The sequence below is a fragment of the Phaseolus vulgaris genome, chromosome 2 (genome assembly GCF_000499845.2).
Source record: "Phaseolus vulgaris cultivar G19833 chromosome 2, P. vulgaris v2.0, whole genome shotgun sequence".
In the NCBI taxonomy this organism is placed as follows: Eukaryota; Viridiplantae; Streptophyta; class Magnoliopsida; order Fabales; family Fabaceae; genus Phaseolus; species Phaseolus vulgaris.
The window spans coordinates 14735620-14757333 of record NC_023758.2 but is presented as its reverse complement, the minus strand read 5'-3'; the positions used below and the strand labels follow the sequence as shown (position 1 = coordinate 14757333).

The window sequence follows — 21714 nt, the reverse complement described above, 5'->3', positions numbered from 1 at the left end:
AACATTTCGAAAGACCCTTCACAAGCTGAGGAAAAACAACCGATTAAAACGAGAAATCAACCGGTTGTTTTTCACTTAGCTTTGAAAAACATTTTCCCTCTTATAAAACCAGATTGATTCAGTTGTGGATTGATTAAAAGTGGATCTAGCAAATTCTAAACCACCTATATCTAAATCCTAAACACAACAACAAAGTCTTCAAGTTGTCTTCATGGATTTGGAGGTATCAAAGCTTCATTTTCAACAATACTTGTGAAAGTGAGGAATGAGAGGTAGCGGAAGACATGAATGAAGTGAGAAGGAAACCGAATAGGTGAATATGTGTTGGCAATGGTGTATGCGTGAAGAGGAAGTTGGTGAGGTCAACCTTCCAAGAGTTTACTAGGCCTTCTAGGCTTGCAAACAAGAGGAGATTTGAGAGAGAATGATTTCTGAATTCAGAAAACTTCATGCACAATTATACCAAATTTGAGTACAAAATTTTTATGCAAGCTATTTATATAAGATAAGAGATAGGTTGCTCCTTAAGCTATTCTAACCCTTATGTAATGTTTATACATTTGTATTTGCATCAAATATAATGGAACACATAAAAAAACTTTTATTACAATTGTATTCTACTTTATTTATACAAATAATGCTTCAGTCCTTTATTAGTGTGTATAGTGGCTTTGGATGTGATTCCATCATTACAAGAACACCTAGTATACTTCGTCAGTCAGACGCTCCACGCGGCCGAGACGAGGTACTAGATGATAGAGAATGTTGCATTCGCCTTAGCCTTGATGGCCAGACAGATGAGACCCTACTTTCAAAATCACGCCATCATGGTAAAAAATGACTACCCAATCTTTAAAATTTTATACAAAACGGATCTTGCGAGGCGCATGATGGGGTGGTCGGTGGATCTATCAGAATTTGACATTCGGTATTAGCCAAGGGGAGCAATAAAGTCTCAGTGCTTAGTTGACATCTCAGTCGAATTGACTCCCCGACAAGACCTATCGACTGGATGGACTGTTTATGCTGATGGATCGTCCAACAAAACAGTGTGTGGGACATGTGTTATCCTTGAGGGTTTGGGCGACCTCATTCTCGAACAAGTTCTAAAATTCGAATTCAAGGCCAGCAACAACTAAGCCGAGTACGAGGTCTTCGTCGTTGGTCTAAATCTGGCATACAACATGGGAGCTCACGAAGTAACGTGTAAAAGCGACTCCCAGTTGGTGGTTGGCCAGATCAAGGGAGAGTTCGAAGTGAAGGAACCTTTGTTGCAAAGGTACTACCATACGATCGCCAACCTTATCGCTTGGTTCAAAAGGGTGACGATGGAGCACACACAGAAAGAATAACATGAGGGTCGACGCGTTGTCTCAGTTCACCACAACTAAGAAGAGGAGCTAACATAGATTTGTGGTACATATTTGCTTAAAAAGTCCCAGTGGGGGAGAGGCTGAATGCTTAGTCGTAACCGAGACTGACACTTGGATGACCCCAATCATTCAATACCTGGAGCTCAACATATGCAAGCCAGAGGAAGAGAAGATGACGAGGTAGCAATTTGCCAGGTATACCATGATTGGCTAGGACCTCTACAAAAGAGGATACTCCAGGCCATTACTGAGGTGTATCACCAAGAAGCAGGCAGAGTACGTCCTCCAAGAGATCCATGAGGAAGAATGTGGGAGCTACTCGGGCACGAGAACTATGGCCGCAAAATTGCTCTGGGTCGGCTAATTTTGGGCGACCATCCAAAGTGACTATGCAGAATATATGAATAAATGCACTAAGTTTCAGGAGTATGGCCCCTTATCCCATTTCAAGCTCGAGACACTCCACAACATGGTGTCTCAATGGTCGTTCACCATTTAAAGAATGGACATCATCAGACCCTTCAGCCCAGGCAAAGGACATACAAAATTTCTCTTGGTCGGGGTGCATTACTTCACCAAATGGATCAAGGTCGAATCCCTCTCCTCCATTTCGGCCAAAAACATAAAAAACTTCATGTGGATGAGCATAATATGTCGGTTTGGAGTTCCTCACACGATCATAACCGATAATAGCCGACAATTCATTGACCGAGGACTTCAATCTTTTTACGAAGACCTCGTCATCAAGTCAATAACGAGTTCAATCGAGCACCCTCTAACCAATGGGTAGGTCGAAGTAGCAAATAAGGTCATCATTAACAAGATAAAGAAGCGACTCGACACGACGAAAAGGACAGTGGACCGAGGAGCTAGTTGACCAAGCTCTAATAAAAGTAGCTAGTTGACCAAGCTCTAATAAAAGTTAACATATTGCCTGCCAGTATGCCAATAGAAGAAAATAGTAAATTAGATAAATATTCTCTATTTCCGGTCCCAGAGAGTCTAGAATTGGAAAAGTTTCAACAAGAAATAAACAAAAAAACTAACGTAGCAGCTATTAAAGACTACAAACTTCTTGTTCATAAGCTATTATTACATTCCCAGATGCCGCTTGCAAAAAACCTTACCTATTGCAAACAACAATAGTCACGTTTTAATCATCGGACAACAATAATTAACATCCAATTATACAGGACTTCAGCCAATTTACATTCCCCAAACAAAAATAGTTGCATTATTTCCTCACAACATTTTGAGCACCAATTGCTATAGCAATTAACATACACCATTTAATCAATATAAAAAGATAGATAGAGTTCACTAAATGAAAGGTACTTCTTGACACAGTAAAAATTAGAACCTCAGCAGCCATGGAGTTTTCTTGTCATGAAATGTTTTGATTTGGATGGAAAAGAAGGGAAAGTAAGTTAAAAGCTGATCCTAAAATAATAACAGGCTTTGAAGCCCTTTTGCTCAAAGGTCTGCGACTGTGATATATAACAGCAATTGAAGACAACAAAAATGGCACTTGAAAAGACAGCAATTGAAGACACATTAGAGAAGCTGCAAACATTGCATTTGCCCATCAGAGGTAGCTTCAAGATTTCAGTCAAAGCTTCGCTCACATCTTCACTGCAGAATTAAGGAGAAAATCAATGTTGTAGATATGATTAGTTTCATAAGCAATAAATTTTGTGTTTATACTTACAAATTGTAATTACATATATACATACATGGAAAAAAAGAGTACATTGCTATAACAAACACGGTGAAGGAGAGGAGAGAGAAAGATGTTAATTTTATAGATTGAGCATTAACTCTTTGTGATGGGAAAACCCTTGGAGGAGAGAGTGCTCTTGTATTTCTTATTCTTTTCACTATTCAATAAAAAATCTTTCTTTTCTTCTCTTTTCAATTCTTGGTTCTTAACAAATTGGTCCCACCTGCCGGGTCTTCGAAGTGCCCTATTAGAGATGGAGGAAGCACAAATTTGGACCATGGGGAAGCTGCCAGCCTTTGTGGGGGCAGATCCAATTGGTTGGATTGATAGGGTTTAAAAATTTTGAGGTGAAAGAAATTCCTTCATTCAATAAGCTGCATTATACATTCATGATCATGGAGGGCGCGGCAATGCTTTGGTGGTGCCAAGACAACCCAGATTCAGATTGGGAATCATTTTCCACGCCTTTGATAAAAAGATTCAAAAATAGCTATGGTAGTCACATCTTCAAAAGATTGACTGCCATGAAGCAAGAAGTGCAAACTAAGATGGAATCTAGTAGCAAAGAAATGGAGACTTTGACAGTGTTCTTGAAAGAGAGGACAAACGATCCTGATTACCTGAAATGCTTTTTGGGTATTGGAGTGATTCAATCAGAGGAAGCTGTTAACATTCTCTTAACATATGCTCTTAACATTCTAGAGGAGACAAAGGCTGGCAAATTGTAAGCCTATTGATAGTCATATGGATCCAAATCAAAAGTTGATGGTGAACCACGGTGAATTATTTTTTCAGATCCAGAGATATTGGAGGCTGATGGTAAAACTCATTTGTCTCACAGTTATAATACCTGATATTTCGTCGAAGATATTGGTCAATTCATACAAAATCCTCACATTAACCATTGGACTGTTATAATTCACATTCTCATATATATGAAAAAGGCTCCAAAACGAGACTTGTTATATGAGGACAAAGGAAATACTCAGATTATAGGGTATTACGACGCAAATTGGATTGATTGTCTCATTGACAAAAGATCCACCACAGGATAATGTCTATACATTGGAGGGAATATTGTCTCCTCAAAGGGAAAGAAACAAAAGTGCTGTTGCCTAATCCAGTGCAGAATCTGATTATAGATCTGACCTTGGTCACTTGTGTGAACAAGTCCATCAAGAGTTGAAATTTGGTGAAGTTGAGCAGATGAAGTTGTATTATGATAATCAAACAACCCTTTATACTGCCTCCAATATTGTGTTTCATTAGAGGAGCAAACATGGAGATTGATTATCATTTTATCAGGGAAACACTATTGTCCAAGGAACTCAGTACTCAACTTCATTGTTCAACTTACAAATTTTATATCCAAGTCCTTGAGAGGGACTATAATTCAGTTTATATTTTCCAAGCTTGGCACATACAATTTATATACAATTTATATGCTCTAGCTTGAAGAGGAGTGCTAAAGTTATGATTGTTACTTTATTGCACAACTTTCATACAGTTGTTTTTGGGTGTATGTACCTAGCCTAAGGGTTGAGTGTTAGATGGTATAACTTTTCCTCGCATTGTACTCTTCCCTTTTCATATATATATTATTAAGAAGCGGATTTTAAGTCTAACTTAACTTCATAAAATCGGCTCATAAGGTAAGGTTTGCATTCAGTGTCCTAATCTCTAGTCGATGTAGGATCTCCAACATATATAAATATAAATAAACATCAGTTGAGTGCAACAACTCACCGATCTTTTATCATATATAAATACAAGTCATACCAAAGGTGAGGATCTCAAGTTCCATTCTTTCAATAGAGTGAATAAATAAACTATTTTAGAATCATTTTTAAAACTGAACTAGTTTTATAATCAGTTTTAAAACTTAACTGGCTTTAAATATGTGTCTCTGCACCACAGCTATATAGACATAGTGATACTAAACATGTATGTTGTTGGACGCATCATAACCGAACAATTTATATTTAATTAAAATAAAGATTTTCACAACTCATTCAAACATCACATCCACAATTCCAAAATCTAGGTATGTTTTTCTAATTATGAAAACTATAGGCCTTTACCATCCCAATTACGTATACAAAAAAACGTTATTATCCAATAGACTTAATTTCCATATCTTAGAACCATTTAACATCAATTCATTCCTTTTTATTTGATCTTAACTGATGCAAAATTCTTTTCGTGAGAAATGTTTCATAGTCAAAAGACTACTTGGTAACCATTCTAGTAATCTGGAACAATCACAACAGGAGAATCTATTTCACACAAGATGTAAAGTTTTGGACAAGACATGTTCTTTAGTTGTGGATAGTGGATCTGTTGTAGTAAAGTAATGGTCCTCAAGTTAAATCTTCTCTCATTGTATTCCTTAGACTTGGATTAATGAAATTGTTTTCTAAAACTCTCTCCAATTCTCTCCTAATATGGTCTCGGGCATAGTAGAAACTCAAGGAAAACCTCTTCCTTGGCCCTAGCACGGTCCATTCCTCTTCTCCCTCCAAAACCCATTCTCGGTGCACACCTCCATCTTCTACAAGTCTTCCGCTGCCTCCATCAATCATCTCCAAAACTCAAGAACAACATTGCATCATTAAATGACAAGAATTCCATATTTGTGTTCCTGCCCTTTGTCATCGAGGCATTGAAGTTTTCCACATAACCAAACTAATGAATAATAGAACCATGATATTGGCACTATCAAACCTACTTGGAGAAAATTCATTTTTCTATATATGAATAAAAAATTATCTTAGATATTCCACAATCAAGAAATGTATTAAACTATTTAAATAAATTCATATAATATTGATACAGCACTTTTTGTAGCGAGGAAAGAGTGGAGGGCAAAACAATCAGTACATATTTTCTAAACTGGTTTTAAGTCAAGAAAAAGTCAGTGGTGTGGAAAGTTAATGTTATCCACATTTGGTCTGAACAAGGAAATATAATTGGATGTTTTCCTGTCTATTATTTCAAATAATATGATTGTTGCACGCATTACTAATGTCCTGACTTAAATATCAGTGATTAAATTCGGTGTGTGATCTAGCCATGTATTCAGAAAAGTAAGGTATGAGATGAGTGGTTTGGTGGAGCTTCAATTTTACCTTCTGCATAAAACACCCATAACTACCAAACATTAACTTATCACACAAAAGTGGATATAGAACTGACAAATATTGCCCACACTGCTAAATCCTCGGGTAATTAACAAATTAAACAAAAGATTAAAAATTACATCGAAATATATGACCATCAAGGTTGCGTGCTCTTTTAAAAGGTATCATACATTTAAGAATAAAAAAACAGAACGAACAGAGTTTCCACACAAATTCCATTCATGAATATCCAAATGCTGCATTAGTTAGAATGGTTCTGGTCCAGGTGAAAGGTTTCAAAAGGACATGGACTTTACTCTACATGGTACAGCTTAGCTTATCTATGTAAAAATTTAATAGCCTGAAAATATCATACAAAATGTAATGGGATCCGAACTTGACATTTCAACAAGAGGAGTAAAAGCATAGTATGAACTAACATGACATTGACACAACAGGTAAAGCCTATACCCGCCTTAAGTTTAGGTTTATTTTGTTTATAAACCAAATAGAGCACATATATATTCAAACACAGTTGCATCTTCAATTCTATAAACCAAACAAAGCATATTCAAACAGAGTTAAGTCTTAGGTAATTACAATTAAAAAGCAAACCCAACGAGGAAAGGAAGCACGGGTTACCTGGTGACAAACAACAATTGCAAGACAAAAACAAAGGATGCGCAAGCTCTCTTCGGCCATTCTCCTAAGAAATTGATAATTGAAGAAATAAGATGAATGGGTGGAGAAGAAAAGAGAATTAATAGATTAAAAGAAAGATTGGAACCCTTTGATTTTTGGGTCTAGGGTTTTTTGTTTATATAAACAAAGCTCCCATGTGCAAAGTTCCATAAAACTTTCCAGTTAACAACTTCAGACCAAGAACACCAAATCCAACAATTTTATTTTCAGTGTAAAATTTCTCAATCAGGTAAAGTAGTATCCCATATACATTTCTATTTTCTCATTATTAATCCCTACTATTTCTTTTCTCCCCAAATTCCATCCAAATATTTGATGAAGTTAAATTTGGATAAGAATCTAACATTGAATAGGAATAAAAAGTTTTGAAAAAAATCATATCTTAATTCTTTATGTGAGCTTATTCATAACTCAATCATATTAAATTTCTTTGAAGTTTTTTCTACAAAAAATTTAACAAATAAGTACTCATATGTGGTTGGAGCTGTACCAAAAAAATGTTTACATGATATCTTACAAAGAAGTAAATAATTTTGTAAATAAGAAGTTTTTGCTATGAACTTAAACAATTGATTTCTTATTTGAATTATAGATTCAAGTAACCTAGATATAACTTCTCATAGAATTTTGAAAACTTATTTTAGCACTTGTTTCTACATTAAACATCTTAAATACTAATGCATTGAATTAACATGAAATTCTACTACCTCTTGTCTCGATGAGAATATTAATATTAACCTATTTTTACATCAACACACAAAAATATATTGATTGTCGTATCTTGTTTAATGAGATCTTCAAGTAAAATCCTAAAAATCTTGTGATTATCTTATAACATAAAAAATTACACTAAACATGACAAGATAATCACAAGATTAACACACTGTTATGAAAAGAATCCAGAAACATGAATACTACACTACAATGAGAAAAGAGAACGAACAACATTGAATGAAGAAAGTAGAAAAGTTGAGGAGAGAGAAAAAGAGAGGAGAGAAAGATAAAAAGTAAAGCTTTCATTAATTCTAAATAGAAGTGTTACATGGTGTAAACGTCAAAGGGCCTATATAAAAAAAAAAAGTAAATGGGCTTTGAGCCTAACAACATATAACAAGTCCTGAAAAAGGTAAAAAAGAAATAAAAGCATTTTATTAGCCCTTAAAGAAGCTAGAGTATATGTTTTTCATTTCCATCTAGGAATATAAGTTCTTAAGAATAGTATGTGGAAGTGTTTTAGTAAGAATGTTTGTTGTTTGTAGTGTATAAGAAATAAGGAAAAGTTTGAATAACCCTATGTTGATTTTGTCTCAAACCACATGGAAATAAACTTCTTATGCTTTTTTCTTTCGTGAAACACTAAATTATTGACTATTTGAATTCTTGATTGATTGTCACAGTATAATAAGGTTGGCTATATAAAAGGAACCCAAAAGTCTTGCAGTAGTTTCATGAGCCACTGAATTTCACAGGTTGTAACTGTTAGGGCTCGATACTCAGCTTCAAAAGGACTTCTTGAGATAGTTTGTTGCTTCTTGGATTTCCAGGAAATAATAGTTTCTCCTAGATAAATACAGAATCCGATTATAGACTTTCTTGTTTCAAGGCATGTTGCAAGTTTGAGTCGTTCTAGTCCTTGATTTGGATGGCAGTGTTGTTGTGAAGAAAGATGTCAAATCGGGAGCAACTTTCAAATATTTGATAACATGCATAACAACTTGATAGTGATCACTGATAGGTGCATAAATGAATTGATTGAGATCATTGATAGAAAAAGATATGTTTGGACGCGTCTTAGTGATAAGGCGCCCTATGAGTCTTCTATAGGAAAATGCTTATTCTTTATTGAGTTTGTTACCTTTGTCAATTGTTAGACGAGTTGTGTGTGTCATGGGATTCAAGGATGGAGCACAAGCTAGCATACCAGTTTCTTCAAGTAAATCCAGAGTATATTTTTTCTAGCTGAGATGGATTCCAGTGTTGTTTTGTGCTATTTCAAGGCCAAGGAAGTAGGTAAGGTCTCCCAGTTAGAACAATATCATCCACATAATCCAGAATTGTAGTAGTAGTTTGTCCATCATGTTTCAGAAATAGAGAATGATCAGCAACAAAAATATTGTAATTATTTGACTTTAACATATGAGAAAGTTTTAATTAAATATGATTTGTATAACTTAACACAAGCAAAACTAGTTTATAGCATATATAATAGTGAAAGGATTAAGTATGGAAACTTCACTGCCACTAGTTCATCCAGCACATGATCTTCGTTTGTCATGTTCATTTGATCATCGTCTGGTATGTGTACATTTTATGCTTCTTTGCATGCAACATGACACATTTTAACAACACACTACTACAAAATTAACTTTTTATGAAGGTTCTATAAGACTTTCTATGACGGTTTTATAGGCGACATATAAACTTTACACTTTCTATGTTAGTTAAAAACCCGTCATAGTAAGTCGCTTTCTATAACATGTATTTCTAGAACCGACATAAAATGGTCTAACTTACTATGATAGGTAGCACCACAACCACCATAGTAAGTCAGACTTTTTATGTTAGTTATTGTAATAACTGTCATAGTAAGTTAGTATTTTTTTTAAGAAAATTAATTTGTTTTCAGGTTTCCTTTCCTTAATATTACCATCCACTTACATATAATAGTGTACAATTTCTTGATAAACTAATTATTGATAATTAAATGGTATAATCCAATAAACATTGTACAAATGGATAAAATATAACATTTAATTGTATATTTAAATAAACTAAAAAAATTACAATTTATTAGAAATAGTTAAGAAAATGAAGTCCATTACATCTTAATATCTTATATCGTTATTTCAATAGAGATAAATAGTTGAATAACTAAAAAAAAAAAAAAGATTGACTTGATCAATAAAAGGTGAAATTTAAAGTCAAATAATTAAGGTGTATAAGTATACTTTTTATTATCTCTATCCATGAGTCAATAATATTTGCATATATGATTGTGTAAATGTCTTTCATTACATAATATCTACATTTATAGTTTTCTTATTGATGTGAATACTTTAAATCAAAATAAAAATAATTAAAAGAAACCTAATATGTAAGCTTTCACTATTATAATTATAGTATCACCAATTTTGATCCCATTTCTAAAAATCCATAATTGTATCACATGTCATTATCTTTTATTTTCTTTATCTCATAAAGGATATATTACCAATCTTTGTGCAATAAAAAAACTACACTTACAATTTTCATTTATTTTCACATAAAAATAATTCAACAATAGAAAAAAAAAATTAACTTTTTTTCAAGAATAAATTTCAATTGGCAAGCCCTGTCATGGGGTGTTTTACCAATTGCAAAACTACATTGTTTTGACAATCATATAAAAACATCAAATTACTAGGACCCTCAAAGAATGTAATTTAGAAATTTGTGGTTTTGAAATAATTCATCTTGTACATACATATAGAACGTGACACCATCCTCATTAGAAATGGATGGAATGAAAATACTAGAATCATAATTTATTCAATTTAAGGTAAAACTAATGAACTCTAATTAATAAATTTGGAGAATAATCCTCCATTTTTAACTTACTTAACTATAATAATAAGATAACCCAACTACTAATTTAAAAAATAATGCCACAATCCAAAGTGAAAAACTCATGAATGTGTATACTTATTAGTAGCATTGTATAATTTTAATATTTTTTTATCGCTCAATCACAAAAAAATTAAAAAAACAAACCATTTTAGAAACTTAAGGGGTTAAATTGAAATTGTTAAAACTAATGGCAAATGTGAATGGTCAAATATCGCTACAACGGTTAACGAAGGCGACTAGATATGATAACTAGAGCATTCAAATGAAAGTTTTTCTCAGTTCTCAAGATGCATGGGAGGTGGTCGAAAAAGGTTTCGAAGAACCAACAGATACTACGGGTTATGCGGCGGCTCAAACCAAGACGTTGAAAGAGACACGATCAAAGGATAAGGCGACACTATACATGTTGTTCCGAGCGGTTGATGAGTCGGGCTTTTGAGAAGATTGCCAGTGCAACTATTCAAAAGAAGCATGGGACATCTTAAAAAAGGTGTTCAAAGGAGTCGACCGAGTCAAACAAGTGCGTCTACAAACTCTTTGTGGTGAGTTGGAGAGCATGAAGGTGATGGAGTCGAAAAGTGTATCTGACTACATCACGCGAGTACAAACTGTGGTGAATCAACTCAATCGAAACGGTGAAAAGTTGACCGATGCATGAGTTGTGGAGAAGATTTTGAGAACATTAACCGACAATTTTGAGAGTATTGTGTGTGCAATAGAAGGGTCAAAGGACCTAACGACGCTCATAGTTGACGAGCTCACGGGTTCTCTAGAGGCACACGAACAACAAAAGATGAAGAAGAAAGAGTAAACACTTGAGCAAGCACTTCAAACCAAGGCGTCAATAAAGGCAAAAAGGTACTCTATCATTAAAATTCTCGAAGTAGAGGGTGTGGCTGTGGAAGTCGTGGAAACAGTCGTGGTGGTAAAGGCAAAAGGGTACTATAAGGATAAGGAATAGTCGAGCCAACGAAATTGGCGTGGAAAAGGACGTGATCGAGGGAGAGGCGGCCGATCAAATTACTCCAACATCGAGTGCTACAAATGTCACAAATATGGTCACTATGCGAAGGATTGCAACTCCAACAAATGTTATAATTGTGGTAAAGTGAAGCATTTTGCGAAAGATTGTCGAGCAGATAACAATATAGAAGAGACAACCAACCTAGCCTTGGAAGACGAAATGAATGAAGTTTTTCTCTTGATGGCTCAAAATGAAGTCAATATTAATAATGACACTCTGTGGTACCTCGACTCAGGAACAAGCAACCATATTTGCGGTCACAAGTACCTATTCAAAGATATGCAAAAGATTGAAGATGGTGATGTGTCGTTTGGAGATGCATCAAAGGTGGAGGTCAAAGGCCGAGGTATGGTTTGCTACTTACAAAAAGATGGCTTAATTGGGTCACTCCAAGATGTTTATTACGTACCAGATCTCAATACCAACATTTTGAGTATGGGGCAACTCACGGAGAAAGGTTACTCGATATTTTTGAAAGATCGGCTACTACACTTGAAGAACAAGCAAGGGCGTTTGGTTGCTCAAATAGAGATGGCAAGAAATCGAATGTACAAGCTGAATTTTGCAAGTCAACATTGAAGATAAGACATCGCTGTGGCATCTCCGTTTTGGTCACCTACATCATGGTGGTCTAAAAGATTTAGTGAAGAAGAATATGGTGCACGGGCTACCTAACATGGACTACGAGGGAAAATTTTGTGAAGAATGTGTGCTCAGCAAGCATGTGAGAACCTCGTTTCCAAAGAAGGCTCAATATTGGGCTAAGTAACCTCTCGAATTGATTCATACTGACATATGTGGACCAATTACTCCAAAATCCTTCAGCAGTAAAAGGTATTTCATTAGCTTTATCGATGATTTCTCACGAAAAACTTGGGTTTATTTTCTGGAAGAAAAATCCGAGGCATTCGAGGTGTTCAAAAAGTTTAAAGTGATGGTCGAGAAGGCAATTGATAGACAGATGAAAGTTGTATGATTTGATAGAAGTGGTGAGTATACTTCAACGACTTTTATGGAGTATTGCAGGGAGCAAGGCATAAGGCATTTCTAACTGCACCGTACATTCCTCAACAAAATGGTGTGGCCGAGAGGAAGAATCAGACCATTATCGACATGGTTCAATCAATGCTTAAGAGCAAAAAGATGCCAAAAGAATTTTGGGCGGAAGCTGTGCAATGCGCCATCTATGTGCAAAACCGATGTCCACATATGAAGTTAGATGATCAAACACCACAAGAGGCATGGAGCGGACAAAAGCCGACAATTTCTCATCTCAAAGTGTTTGGTAATGTGGCCTATGCACACGTACCAGATCAACGAAGAACGAAGCTCGAAGACAAAAGCAAAAGATATATCTTTATTGGGTATGATTAGAAGACAAAAGGATACAAGCTCCTTGACCCGATAATCAAGAAGGTGATGGTGAGTCGTGATCTGCAAATAAATGAAGCAAGCAAGTGAGATTGGAACAATTCTTCAGAGGTTATGTTTGAAGTAGGAGAATCATCAGTCATTGCATCGACAAGTATAAATTCTGATTCTACCGATGATGAAGATGAACCACAACAACCCAAAATGCGAAGTTTGCAAGATTTATATGATTCAACGAATGAGGTACACCTTGTATGTCTTTTGGTAGATGCTGAAAATATCAGCTTTGAAAAGGCGGTGCGAGACAAGAAGTGGAAAACTGCCATGGATGAGGAGATTAAAGCAATTGACCGCAACAACACATGGGAGCTAACAAAATTGCGAGAGAGAAGTAAGCTCATTGGTGTGAAGTGGGTATTCAAGAAAAAGATTAATGCTTAAGGTGAGATAGAGAGGTACAAGGCACGACTCGTTACGAAGGGATACAAACAAAAGGACTATGATGAGGTGTTTTCTCTCGTTGTAAGAATGGAGACGATTCAGTTGCTCATTTACCAAGCAACTCAATTTAAATGGTCGATATTTCAAATGGATGTCAAGTCAGCTTTCTTGAATGGCGTGCTTGAAGAAGAAGTCTACATTGAACAACCACCTAGGTACATCAAAATCGGAGAAAAGAAGAAAGTGCTAAAATTGAATAAGGCACTTTACAGGTTGAAGCAAGCAGCGCAAGCATGTAATACTTGTATCAATAGGCACACTCTAACAATCCTTCTAATTTTTCTCTTCCATCATAGACACACTACTCTCCGGCATAAGCTCAATGGCTACCGACGACTGTCTTAGCAAGGAATCACAATTCCACCACACTTATGTCTATTATATTTAGGAGAAGAAAGATTAAATAAGATACTATCTTCTTTTTACTCCAATATTGCTTCTTCTATCACCTTACAACCCCAACTTGGGTTACAAGCACCGTTAGCTAGCTTGGCAACAAATTGTGTTTATCATTGCTTTATATATCCTAAATAATTGCATTATCTTTCAGATGTGGGCTTCAAAGCCATGTGTATTCTTGGCTACAAGGGTTTCAAAGATTGCAAGAACATATTGTGAGGAGAAATTACGTTTATTAGTTTTCACTTTCACAGTGAATTAATTATTGGATGCATTTTAAAATAAAGGCCTTAATTTAAAATATTTCAAAATTATGAGAATTAAATATTAACAATTATAACTAAAACTAAAAATGCACATGAAATATACGTACATAAAAAGTTAAAGCAAAATAAGTCAGGTTTTTTGAAGCATGAGCTCGTAACAAAAAAAACTAGGAATTATATAAACCAACTACCATCAATCATAAGAAATATGCAAATACTGTTGAAATACTTATTATCCAAGATTAGTTGTTTAAATACTTATTATCCAACTTTATTTTTCTGAATTTTTAAAATAAACTTTTGAAACTTTAGAAAACTTATTTGTAATGTAAATTTACACTTTCAAAATTTTAGAGAATTTAGTTATAAAATATATTAAAACTATATAGTTTTTAATTATTTATTTATAAATAAATTTAATTATATTTATTTCTTGAAGTTTGAAAAATCTTGAGTGTTTTATTGAGGTTTTACAATAAATCTTTGAAATTTAACGAATGTTAAAAAAACCTCTTTTATTTTGTTGAGGTTTTAGAATAAACCTTTGAAACTTAACAAAGGTTAAAAAGACTTCTATTAATTTGTTGAGGTTTTAGAATAAACCTTTGGAATTCAACAAAGGTTAAAAAAAACCTCTGTTATTTTGCTGAGGTTTTAGAATAAACCTTTGGAATTTAAAGAAGGTTAAAAAACCTCCGTTATTTTACTGAGGTTTTAAAATAAACCATTGAAATTTAACGAAGGTTAAAAAAGCTTTGTTATTTTATTGAGGTTTTAGAATAACCTTTAGAACTTAACGAAAGTTAATAAAACCTCTATTAATTAAATCAATTACTAGGGTTATATTAACCTCCGCTAAATAACCTCTGTTAAAACCTTTTTTAAAAAAATCACGAACATGATCAAGTCTCTGGATCCTGGTCGCAGAAACATAGCCATGGCCACCATTATTTACAAGTCTGATGTGAGAGCGAAAGGTCACATAATATAATAAATTTATTTTTTTATAATAAGAATTAAATATAAATTTTTATGTTTATTATTCTATCACTGGTCAATAAATGAATCTTAATGAATAAGATGAATGATTTAGTAAGTAATATGTATTTCTTATATCAATATAATTATTTGGTATTAATACGAAATTATACTTATATAATATTATGAAATCTTGGAAAGTAAATAAAAAAAAGTTGAAGGGTAGTAATGTATTAATGTTAGGTGGTAGAAGAAAAACAAAGGGTCTAAGAAAATCTTTGTACTATTCTGGTTCAACATTTTTATTATTTATCACCTACTTTTTATATATACACCTTCTAAAAGTAATGAGGATTTTCAAACGGTTGGAAATAACAGAGGTTTTCAAACCGCTGGGAATAGTAGGGGTTTCAAAACTGCCAGAAATAGCAGAGGTTACAAAACTGCCAGGAATAGCGACGTTGGATCTTGCAGGGGAAAAACAAACCGCGGGTAACGCACTTAACAGGGGTTAAAACCGCCGGTAACGCCAAATATAACCTCCGTTAAAATTACTCTTTTTTGTAGTGTTTATTGTAGTGTTTGAGTTGTCTTGAAGCATATACCACTACTTTCTTCTCTTGCATTAGAACACAACCCAACATTAAGTAGTAAGGTTTTAGTTATACTAACTACTTTAGATTTTAAATTAGTCTTCAATTTAAAATTAGAAACTAATTTAAAATATAAAGTAGTTAGTAGTTAAAACCTTGGTAACTAATATTTGATACCAATTTAAATATTTTTATAATTTTTTAATAATAATATAAACTATTTTAGATACCAATAATTTTTTAGTTTTTTAAATAGTATATAACTTAGTTACTATAGTAACTATTATTTTTTGTCTCTAAATTAGTTGTTAATGATTTTCTTGTAGTGTTTAAAAGTAAAAATAATAAAATATTATTAATTCTGTAAATTTTTGAAAAAAAATTAGTTTTACACATTTTTCTCAAAGATGAAAAATATTAAGCTATTAAATATATTAAGCTTTTAAACATGAAAATTTCTCTGAAATAAAAAAAAATGGAAAATGGAGATGTCCAGAGATAGGTGAGAAGAGAAAAAGTCTAAAATTAATAGATAAGAATATGAGAAAAACTTAAATAATTGAACAAAAAATAAGCAGATATATTGAACCTGTCGTGCAATAATGAATTTGAATTTATAAGACATCACTTATTGATATCTATGAATTGGTGACATCACTGACCTGATACGTTGGTTTCATGATCACGGATGATTGAAAAACCTTATATATTGTATCCTCAGAATTATATTTCAAAACAGAAAGTCAAGGAGTAACACTTTGATCATGTCATAAATGTAATATCTTGTCAGTGTATATTAAATATACACAACAAGATAACTGTAATATAATGTCAGGCATATCATTGATGTAATATACATAATAATAGACAAAATAATCGTACAGAATATTTTTTACCCATTAAAAACAATTATATGTTTATAGCGTCATCTCAATATCATTTTACTTTAAATTTTACGATACTTTTACTAAAATATCTATCTTTCTTGCCATAAATGTATTACTTTTAATAGCTGCAAGTACAAGCATTAGTATAATTTATTAAATAAATTATAAAAGAAAGTTTAACATTTCATCGAAAATCAAGAAAAATAAATTTGGATATTGTTAAGAAAAAGTTGCAATTGCATACTTGGAGACCATGAAATGAAAACTTTGGTCGATAAATGTCTAACCTTTGTTAGAAAAAGTAAAATCAAAGGTATCACTTACTTATTGTCATAGATATTTTTTAATACCTGATAAGATCTGCATGAAGATCTAACTTAGTCTACAAGTCTCTTTAGAAACATATTTTATTATTAGGATCTTTAAAAGATTTGTAGATTTGTTTTATATTATTATATGTAATATGGGTATATTACATATAACTATCTATATAAACTATAACATAATATATTATTTATTTAAAAACATAAGTTGTTATAAATTCTTTAAAGATATAAATTTATCTTTTATGTAGATCAACATAAATAAACGAGTTTAATATATTATAACAAATTTAATATAATAATGGTACCAATAAAAATATAACTAACTTAAATGCATTGACTTGTTAGATCTTCAAAGACTTTTGAACCAAATATATGTTTTGAAAAATAAAAACATAGGTCTAACCTACTTCCTAAAAAAATGGTTTGATGTAGGCCAAGTCATGGGCTCGTATAGCCTTAGCTATTTCCAAACCTATTTGAGACAAATAGAATAACTTTCCTCCTTTTTATATGTGCATTATGTATAGTAAAAGATGAGTAGGCAATTACCAAGAAGAAGATCTTAGTTGTATTTAAATTTGTAGATGTTTGTTGAATTACTAATCTAATATTAAGTGTAGTATTAATTTGTTAAATACAAGATATTTTCAAAATAACTTTCACAATAGGAGTAGAAGATGTTTTAGAGATTGGATGACTTGCGTGGATATGCATTTATGAATACAATAATTTATATTACGAAGTTCGTGTATATATGCATAATAATTTATTAGAATAAATTTATAAATAACAATTTGATTTCCAAATATCCTCAAAACTACATTGTATAAAAAAATTAGTCTTCTAATAAACACATTTTTCCACAAACTTAGAACATTTAATCTTATCTTATCTTTTTTACTGTGAATAAATTTATTATTATTATTATTATTATTTTAATAAAAACTTTCATATTAGACATCATTATGCAACTTGACATCTCAACTATGCTAACACCTCAAGTAACAACAATCATATACCATCACATGAAAAAAGTATTATTAAAAGAAAAAAAAAGAAAATACAAAAAAAATATGGAAGGACTAGACCAAATCCTATATATGTACAAAAACGATACATAAGTAGATTTTATATATTCATAAAGAATTCTAAGAACAAACTAGATCTATGTCTATTATACCAATGAAATCATTCTCTATGAATAAATCCTAAATTAACCAACTTATCAGCACACGCATTCCCTTTACGAAAAATATGACTAACCCTAAACCTGATTTTCCCACAATAATTAAGACAAGTATTTCATCGATTACGAAACATCCACAGAACATTAGTGATGTGAGTTGATTTTAGGATTGTTAATTTAGGTGACACTTTAGATTTATGATTGAGATGTTTAGGCAATTAAGAGTGAAAACCTAAGGAAAATTCTCACTGGACATTAACTTAACCAAATGGTTAAGTAGATGTGAATGTTCATTTCACAAAGGCAAAAGAAAAAAAGCAGTTATAATGTGAAGATGATGACAAGAATATAATGCGGAATTTAAGCATGGAAAGTAATGACAAAGACAACAACCGAATGAACAAAAGGAAACCAAAAGAAGAACATATTTATGAATTGAATGGAATGACAATGGAAGGAAAAGATGAAGGAAAATGAAGCTTATGAGAAATGGAGTTTGAGATGATGAGCACGCCACTTGGATGGTGAAATTACTCCAAGATAACTGTTGGAAGCCGCCACTTGAGAGCTCTCAAATTCTCACAAGATAAGACTAAAGACTAAGAGGAACAAGCCTCACTAGCATCTCACACAAAATGTGCAGAGTAACTTTTCTCTATTTCATTCAACTTAGAAATACAATGGGGGAGGTCTCCTATTTATAAGAAGAGGAGCCTTGGAAAACAAGTAGTGAGGGTAGGAAGGGAAAGGGTAATATGGTGCGGCTTAGGTCATTGACTAAGGTCAATGTTGCATCATCATACATATTCTAGAAGGTAGGGTTTCCTTCCTTCCCTAATGGACTTCTCATAGGCCCAATTTTATATCTGCACCTCCTATTTATGCTATATGGACCTATTCTTGTTTATTCTACTATTTGGACCCGTCAAATGTGTTGAAGATGGATGAAGTCTCTTCTCTACCTAGTGTTGTGTGTGTTTGATGTAGAAAAATAGCTAGTTTGCTTTGAAGTTTGTAATAGGTTTAGATGATCTTGTATGTAGGCTTGTAATTGTGTAAGGTTGCCTTTTGCTGTATGACCCATCCTAGATGCCTAACCAAGTCTAGATCAAGCACATGATGTGGTTAAAGGGTTTTTTAAAAGCTTTTAAAAGTGCTCTTAAAAGTTTTAAATCAGTACAGAAAATAAATCTGTTTTATGGAGAAAGAATCGGTTTATTTCTTCTCTGTTAAAAGGCTTTTCTAAAATTTTGTTAGGGCACCACAGGTAAAGCTTAGTTAGTTATTTCAGTTAAAGCTGAGCTGGCCTATTTGCTATATTTTAATCTGTTTCACTGTGAAAGAACAGGTTTATTCTTTGGTCAGCTGAAAGGTTTTTCACAAGTTAGTTAGGGCACCAAAGGTACAACTCAGACAGTTATTTCAGTTAGCTGAGTTGGCGGTTTTCACAAAATAAATCTGTTAAGTTCAAAAATGAATCTGTTGTTTTCATAACTGCTTTTCAACTGTTTTTTGAAAAGAAGTTAGAAACTGTTTTCTATATAAAGAAAAGTCTCTGTCACATGAAAAGGTGCTGAGCAATTACGTTTTTGACAAAGATCAAACAATTTCCATGTGAGAAGAAGGATTGAAAGATTTTTGAAAGGTTTTCCAAAGAGATTTTCAAGTGTGCTTGTTCTAGGAAACCTTTGATCGTGGTGAAGGTGCTGGTGCAGTTCTGCAGCAAATTGAACTACTGGTTTTGAGTTCTTGCATCTTCTTTTCAGGTGTAATCTTTCCTTTATTCTGGTTTGTAAAGGTGTAAGTGTTAGTCACTCCTTGATAGGTTTCTTGGAGTGCAAGGTGTGCTGAAATAGGGTTTTTCAGCTTTGATTGTGTTGTTCTTGTAGTGTTCAAGAACTGTTGTGTTTGTAAGTAATTGGTACTGTTTTTAGTGGATTCCACCTTGGGGTAAGGTGAGACTGGACGTAGCTATGTATGAGTGAACCAGTATAAAAACTTGTGTGCCTTTTCTTTTCATCCCTGCACTCATTTCTAGTTTTGCTAATTCTGTCAAGAACTAAATCTGTTCTTTTGAAATTGAATCTGTTAATTCTGGGTTTAAGTAAAAACTGTTCTTCCTGATTTGTTAAAGTTCTCTAATCACAAACAAGACAGTTGTATATGATGGTTTAAGTGATCTGTGAACAAACAGTCTAATCATTAAAATCTGAGAAAGAATCATTCTCCTTAAAACCTTGTGTTGAGTAAATTTGTTTGATTTCTAAGCATAACTGTATCCTTCATCCTCATAATATTCAGCTAATCTGATTCTGGTATAATTCTCTGTTGATCACAATTTTATATTGAACAAATTCAAATTGTGCTAGACTGCTCTGAAGAATCAATCTGTTTCATGTAAAAACAATCTGTTCTTTTTGCCTCTGGTATACTGAAAATTGTGTGTTCTTGCGAAAATTTTATAATCTCAATTCACCCCTCCCCTCTTGAACTTAGACACTAATAGACCCAACAAAATGAACCTAACTTATTTACAACATTTTCTAATCATTAAGAAGATCAGCAGGAAGAACTTTAGATGCTCTGGTCTATGTCCAATTCTCCTTCTGGTGAGCTCTCCACTTTGAGATGACTTCTCATTGTGTAAATTAGCATCCTTGCGCATCTCCTTGTTGACTTAATTTGCATCAATTAGTCCTAGTAGTAAATGCAACACAAACCAAGGCATAATCACATTCAAGCTGTACATTAGTAAACCCTATCTTTAGAGCTTCCTCCATAACATGTATAACTCTGTAAAACTTAGCAACCATAGCAGTTTAAACTTCAAGAAACGCAGAGAAAGCACCAATAAACTCCCTCCTACTCCCATGGAAAATACCTCCACAAGTAGCAAGAGCAGGATATCCCCTAGCAACTCTATTAGTGTTAATTTTAACCCAACCTAGTGAAGAGAACTCCCATCTTACAAGAAGATGATGAAGAACTTTACCAGTATGAGTATTAATAACGAAAAACTTAATCACGTTGAAATCCAACATATCATTCTTCATTGAAGCTTTAGAAGAATTTTCCACTAGACAAGTTAAATATTTAATTACCGAAATAGCCCTAGAAACATCAATCTTATCCCGAAATCTAGAATAATTCCTTATACCCCATATCGTTCAAATAGAAAACGTTATCACAATAAGATTAATCAATTTAACTAAAGGACTACCATCACTCTTAATAAAAGAAAGAAGTTCATCCTTATTAGAGAAATGAGAACTAAGAAAATCTGTCGAGCCTAACTCCAAATATGCAAAGCATTAGAACATTAAAAAAATGCTTTCCAGAGATAGGAAAACGCCCATGAAAAGCTTTCCAGAGAGTACTAGAGTTTTCGAAGGCAAAATATATGAAAACCAAATGAATTTACCCCAACAACAGGGAACTTCTGGTTCTAAGAAAAAAAATCCTAATTGATTTAAGAGTGAAACAACCAGACTCATCTAAAATCCAATTAGGAATATCATGTTTCTCCCTAACCATGATATGATTAAAAAAAATGAGACATCTGCTGTAAAGATAAGGGAATATTCCAATCAGAACCATTCCAAAATTGAGACAGTGTATCCGGAATGCTAGCACTATTAGATAACCCTGCAATATTTGTTAAAG

At 33.1% G+C, this 21714-nt stretch overlaps 1 long non-coding RNA gene across 1 annotated transcript; it reads right to left on the bottom strand.

Moving 5' to 3' along the window:
• Window positions 1-2445: 2445 nt before the first annotated feature.
• On the bottom strand, window positions 2446-7139 carry LOC137810777 (uncharacterized). Its single transcript, XR_011080969.1, has 3 exons — window positions 7000-7139; window positions 6855-6918; window positions 2446-3005 (listed from the first exon to the last, which is right to left on the bottom strand). It is a non-coding gene; the product is annotated as an uncharacterized lncRNA (long non-coding RNA).
• Between the last annotated feature and the right edge of the window lie 14575 nt (window positions 7140-21714).